The sequence below is a fragment of the Euprymna scolopes genome, chromosome 46 (assembly GCF_053919585.1).
Source record: "Euprymna scolopes isolate OS-2025 chromosome 46, ASM5391958v1, whole genome shotgun sequence".
NCBI classification, from domain to species: Eukaryota; Metazoa; Mollusca; class Cephalopoda; order Sepiida; family Sepiolidae; genus Euprymna; species Euprymna scolopes.
This window is the reverse complement of record NC_136527.1, coordinates 187,537,680-187,543,502: the sequence shown is the minus strand read 5'-3', so window position 1 is coordinate 187,543,502 and position 5,823 is coordinate 187,537,680. Positions and strand designations below refer to the sequence as shown.

The window sequence follows — 5,823 nt, the reverse complement described above, 5'->3', positions numbered from 1 at the left end:
CTAAGAGGAAGCTCCCGGTAAGCTCCTCAGAGTCGGAGGAAGAAGACCGTGCCCCAAAACTCAAGAACAAGGAGAAGCGAGAGAGGAAGGAGCTGCCGAAAGACACAGAACAGGAGCTTCCTCTAGAAGAAAACACCAATGAGACTCCCCCTGAGTCTATGGAAGACGTAACAGCTGAGCCTCCAGTATCTCTCACCAAAGAAGCTCAGCCTACCCCTCCCCTATTCAACAGTCCGGAGCCGGAAAGAATAGCTCCGGAAGACCAACAAGCGGCGTCGGCGCAGAAAGCAGTGGAAGAAAAGGCGCCCTCCAGGACGGAAAAAACAAGAAAATATCCTTTTTGGCCTGGGGAGCGCCTTTGTGACGCAGAACTAGCTGTCGGGGACCTAAACGGTACGCAGAAAAAGAATCTCCGGCAGCTAGAAAAGTTAACAACGGTAGACTCCAAGAACATCACGGACCCCCGAATTTCGCCGACGCCCCGAATCTCATCACCTTCGTGCGGCCAAATAGGGGAGGAAGATCAAAGGCACTATGGAGGATGCTGGAGGCAGGAAAAACAACTTTCCCGGGCTTCAGGCTCATGGACGAGGAGCACCCATCTCTGAAAAAAATTGCTAAGCAATGTGAAGGTCGGGTCCCTATTTACGTTCACCCCTCCTTCTATAGGGCAATTAAATTGACGTTCCCCTTGGACGTGGGGGGTCTGGCCAGGAACGGGCGGCTTACGCCCGACCTGCTCAAGGGCAGTCTGGGCCAGACCTTCGACGTCCTCTCTCCCGAGGACTTTAGACCCCTAGTAGAGGAATACTACTAGGCAGTGGAAACATGGAAACGAGCTTAAATTTAGCTAGTTTAAATGCGAGGGGCATGAGATCCCGAAGCAAGGCTGTTCGCGTGCTGAGGGATCTCGTGGCCCTTGAGGTAGACATAGCCACCTTGCAAGAGACCCACTTTGTTGGGGCCGGGGACTGCGATGTGCTGGTGAACGATTTTGATGTTTACTCAGCATATGGCAGTCTCTATAGCCGGGGGGGTTTCTGTACTAGTGAGTCGCACTCTGTCTGCGACGGTTACACTTGTCCACGCGGACGCTCATGGGAGGCTGGTCGTGGTCGATGTTGCCGTTAAAAGTGGCGCGTTTCGGATCGTGGCAGTTTATGCGCCTAACATCCCCAGCGAGAGGGTTTCCTTTTTTCGGCGGGTGGAGGTGTTTCTCTCTTCGGGTCCGGAGCGGGTAGTTTTAATGGGGGACTGGAATGCCATCCTGGACCCCAGCATAGATAAGGTCGGGGGGGTTAGAGGGTCGAGAGGGTGTGAAAGCAGCCTGTCTAACCTGATGGCCTCGTGCGATCTGGTCGACAGGTTTCGTCTGGATCACCCCGGGAGGGAGATGTGGACGTGGCAATCTAGCTCGGCCGCCTTTACAAGTTCATACTTGGACAGGATGTTAATTAGAAGGGGCGACACAGATTTCCTATCTTGTCCCACGTTCCACTGGTTAGGTCATTCGGACCACAAACTTGTGTTGGCCCGTTTGAAATTAGGTAATAGGCCTAGGTTGGCTGGCTACTGGAAGATGAACGCCTCCTTATTGGAGTCGGTCGACTTCCGGGAGCAGCTGACATTACTAATTCAGAGGGAGTTAGTGGGGGCGGTTACCGAGAGTAGATGGTGGGTTAATCTTAAGGCTACCATTAGGCGCTTTTGTGTCCAATACAGCCAACGCCTCGCGTTAACTAGGGCTCGGACCAAAAGGCACTTAGAGGATAGATTGACCCGGGCGGTGGCAGGGGGGGATTCCCTAGAACTAGCTCTAGTTAAGGGGGACCTCAATCGCTTGGCTAGCGAGCGATATGAAGGTCAGTTAATTAGGGCTAGGTTAGAAAGAGTTTCCAACGAAGCCGTGAACGTTGACGCTGTTGAGCGTAAGGCTGCCCTAAGACGTGGCTCGGACGGGTACATTCGGGAGGTGAATAACCTGGGAGGGCGTCCTCTCGTGTCGACACGGGAGATCTGCAATGGGTTTCGGCAACATTTGGAGGAGCGCTTCACCAAACTACCCAGACTCCGCGGCCAGGAGTTTGGCAGCTATTTAGCTGGCTCGCCCCGCCTTACTGCGGCCCGAGCGGCTAGCTGCGAGGGGATGGTTACGGAGCGTGAGGTCATTACTGCGTTGAAGCAGGTTGGCCGCAACAAATCTCCGGGGCTCGATGGTTTACCTTACGAACTGTTCTTGAGGCTGTCGCCCATGTTTGTGCCCCTTCTGACGGGCGTGTTTAACCACTGGTTTGCCCAGGACTCGATCCCGAGGCAGGTAACCAAAGGAGTGGTCACGCTTCTGAAGAAGGGGAACCAACATGGAGGGGGGAATCTAGATGACTATAGGCCCATCACTCTGCTTAACGCAGACTTCAAGATTTTGTCCCGCGTTCTTGCGAATCGACTGCAGGCTGTTATCGGCGACTTGCTCGAACCGGATCAGAACTACGCTGTGAAGGATCGATCGATTCAAAACAATCTGCACTTGATTCGCACGATCTTAGAGGGGGTAGAAGACGACACAGAAGCCGCGCTGATCAATTTAGATCAGTCCAAGGCGTTCGACAGGGTGGACCATGGGTTCCTGAGGGCTGTTGTGGAAACCGCCGGCTTTGGTCCGGACTTCCGCAAGTGGATCTCCGCCCTGTATCGTGATCCCGCGGTGGTGGTGCAAGTTAATGGTAGGTTGTCGGAGTCCTTTGGGGTCTCCCGGTCGGTGCGGCAGGGTTGTCCGCTGTCGCCTCTGCTTTATGTCCTGGCGTTGGAGCCCTTCCTTCGCAAATTAAGGGACGAGGAGGCGAGACCAGTCCTACGCGGCATAGCTCTGCCTGGCGGCAAAGTTGCCAGGGTGTCCGCGTACGCCGATGACGTCACCGTGTTCGTCGCACGACGAACCGACATTGAAGCGGTGATAGAGGCGATCGCTGAGTATGAAGTTGTCACAGGGGCCGTGATCAATTGCAGCAAGTCCGTTGGCCTGCGGTTGGGCGCCTGGACCGGGGTAAACTCGCTTCCAGGTGCGTTCGGCTGGACAGATGGCCCAGTAAAGATCCTCGGTGTGTGGTTCTGGCCGGACCTCCAGCTGGACAAGAATTGGTCGGAAGTACAGACTAAGGTCGAGTCGTCAGTAGGGACTTGGATTCGGAGGAAATTGTCCTTGAAGGGTCGTGCGGAGGCATGTGCTACATACGTGTTTCCGCTGATCCTTTACCGTCTATCTGTTCTTCCCCTGCCTGCGGACCGCTGTAAGGCTTTAGAGCATCTCCTATTCAAACTTCTTTGGGTAGAAGGAAAGCCGTATGTCCGTAGACAGGTCTGTACACAGAAGCTTAGCGAGGGAGGCTTGGGGATGCCTGATCTGCTAAGTCACAAGCACGCAGAAAGATTGGCATTCCTGAGTCGGACACTGATGGAGGAAACGCCCTGGGTACCAGTCGTGGAGCAAGCTTTCCCACGGCTCATATCCAACCCTGCCGCTGAAGGTCGCAGAAGACCGGCGGGGGAAAGGTGTTTCCTGACCGAATGCCGAGCCGCCCTTAGGGCATTGCCGGGGTCCAGTGACCTTGCACGGCCTAGGTGGTTGCTATATAGGGATGTAGTGGAGGGGACTGCAAAAGACCCGCTGGTGGAGCGACTACATCTGTCGAGGGGGGAAGTTCTCTCGCTGTGGAGTTGGGCGCCTGCCAGTAGCTATATCAATAACGCTGAATTTTCGCTTACGTGGAGGCTAGTCCGAGACGCGCTGCCACTCTTCGGCAAACTAGCCAGGGACGATCATGATAGGGATTATTACTATCCCCCGTGCCCACGCTGCAATGATGAAGAGGAGGAGGAGACGAGAGAACACGCTTCTTTCTTTGCAGCGGGGTTCGGAGTCTCTGGGAGTATGTCGAAGGGGTAACGGCTCGCATCGACCCCGAGCCGTCGGTGCCACTTGATTTAGCATACGTAGTCGATAATGTGGATCCGCCGTTTGACAGGGAGAAACGGTTGGGGTTTCTAGCGATCCTAGCGGTGGCTAGGTTAGTGACGTGGGTTTCACGTCTGGACATTGTCTATAGGGGGCAATCCGTTTCTGATCACGATCTGGTTGTTCGTTTTAAGCATCAACTTAAAACGAAAATCAGATGTGATTGGAAAAGATTGCCCCACATCGACTTTGATAGGAGATGGGTGCACAACACTAGTTTGTGCATCCGACGAGGCGCTAGATTTAAGTTCGTGTTTCCACCCTAGTGGTATTGGTCCTAGGGTGCTGAGGTTTCTTTTTTCTCGGAACCCAGTCCAATCAAGACAAGTAATATAAGGTTTACCTTATAATATTGGGTAGTTTTAAGGCTAGATAGGTAGTAACCACCAAGAGTGGATAGCTTGTGCTTTTTATAGGGCCTAGATTAGGGTAGTATGCGTGAGGATCCTGTTCCCATAGCTTTTTATTTTTTGATAGATTGGCACTAGGAGAGCTTCCAAAGATGCCCAAAAGTCCACTTGTTTTATTTTGTCCCAGGCCTATTTTGCCCATTACGTACATTATCTTGGAAGACGCCATCCATCCCTATTATCCCCGACCCTAATTTATTTTCCATACATGTCCCTAGTTCCTCCACTCCCCTTTAGGGAACGACCTGCTTGCTTTCACCCTTTCCCCCCGGGGGAAGAGGACCGGAAGACAGTAGGCGTTTCATATGACAGACCAGCTGTTAGGTAGGGAGGGTCCCCTTACTAACCCGCCCCCATAGGCATTTTGTTAATTTATTTTATTTTTCTTTCTTTTTGGGTGTATTCTAGTTTGCCCCCCTCCCCATCATCTCACCCCCATTTAATTAATAAAAAAAAAAAAACAAAAAAAAAAAAACCTTTAGTTTGTACATATTTTTCCCTTTTTATTTCTTGTATATAATTTTATATGTTCTTTTTTCCTTTATCACAGTGTGAATGTCGCCTGCCATCCCGTAAGCTGGGGAGCTGTTATTTTAAGTAGGTCCGGGTAAGAATGTTAGGCGAAACAGTGCGTGATAGAAACTCTAGTATAGGTTTTATAATAAAGTACTTGCTATCTTACGCAAGTCTAGCTAAGGACTAGAAAAGACCCCTTTTTTCCCCACTTCCCCTTACTGGCCTTTGTGCCTAAGCGTCTTCGTACCCCAAATGAGGCCTTGGCAGTAGATAATGCCAAGGCCGGGGACGAGGGGCTAAATATCATACTTACCTTACGCAGGGGTAACGGTGATCATTAAGGTCGTTCCCCCAGAGCGAGGCCCATCCATTGCACTGCGGTTGGGTTGACCTTTGCGATCGTCCCAAATGTGGATGACTCGGACATGCTATTTCTAAGTGTGGGGTCTGCGTTCGCGCTCACCTCGATAATACAATCAAAATCAGAAATCCTTCCCTACTTTTTCCAAGTACCTCTCACTCGTAGGTCTGTACTCCCTCCGCTTAATCTCTGTAATAGCAAGAAATAGGCAATTTCTCTCGACCAGTTTATAATCCACTTCAATTCCAACGTTCTGATTGTATCTAATTTGCATGTAAATGTAATCAACGTTTAATCGTGAGGAATTCGTCTAGCTGTCGCCTACAGCTACTGAAAGTGTCTTCTTTCGATATACAGTGTGGACATAAGCCCTGTTACAAAATTTCTGAACTATTTATTATGATAATATTAAAATAAATTTACTATTTAATTGTCTTTATATGATAATGTAATGTATGATTTCTTATTTTTTAGAAACAAAAGATGTTAATTTTTAAACAATGTTGAATTGGAGAGAAGATTAA

At 50.6% G+C, this 5,823-nt stretch overlaps 1 non-coding gene across 1 annotated transcript; it reads left to right on the top strand.

Annotated features, from left to right (window-relative positions):
• The first annotated feature begins 5,243 nt into the window (after window positions 1-5,243).
• On the top strand, window positions 5,244-5,406 carry LOC145271591 (U1 spliceosomal RNA). The gene has a single exon (XR_013865999.1). It is a non-coding gene; the product is annotated as a U1 spliceosomal RNA (small nuclear RNA).
• Window positions 5,407-5,823: the final 417 nt, after the last annotated feature.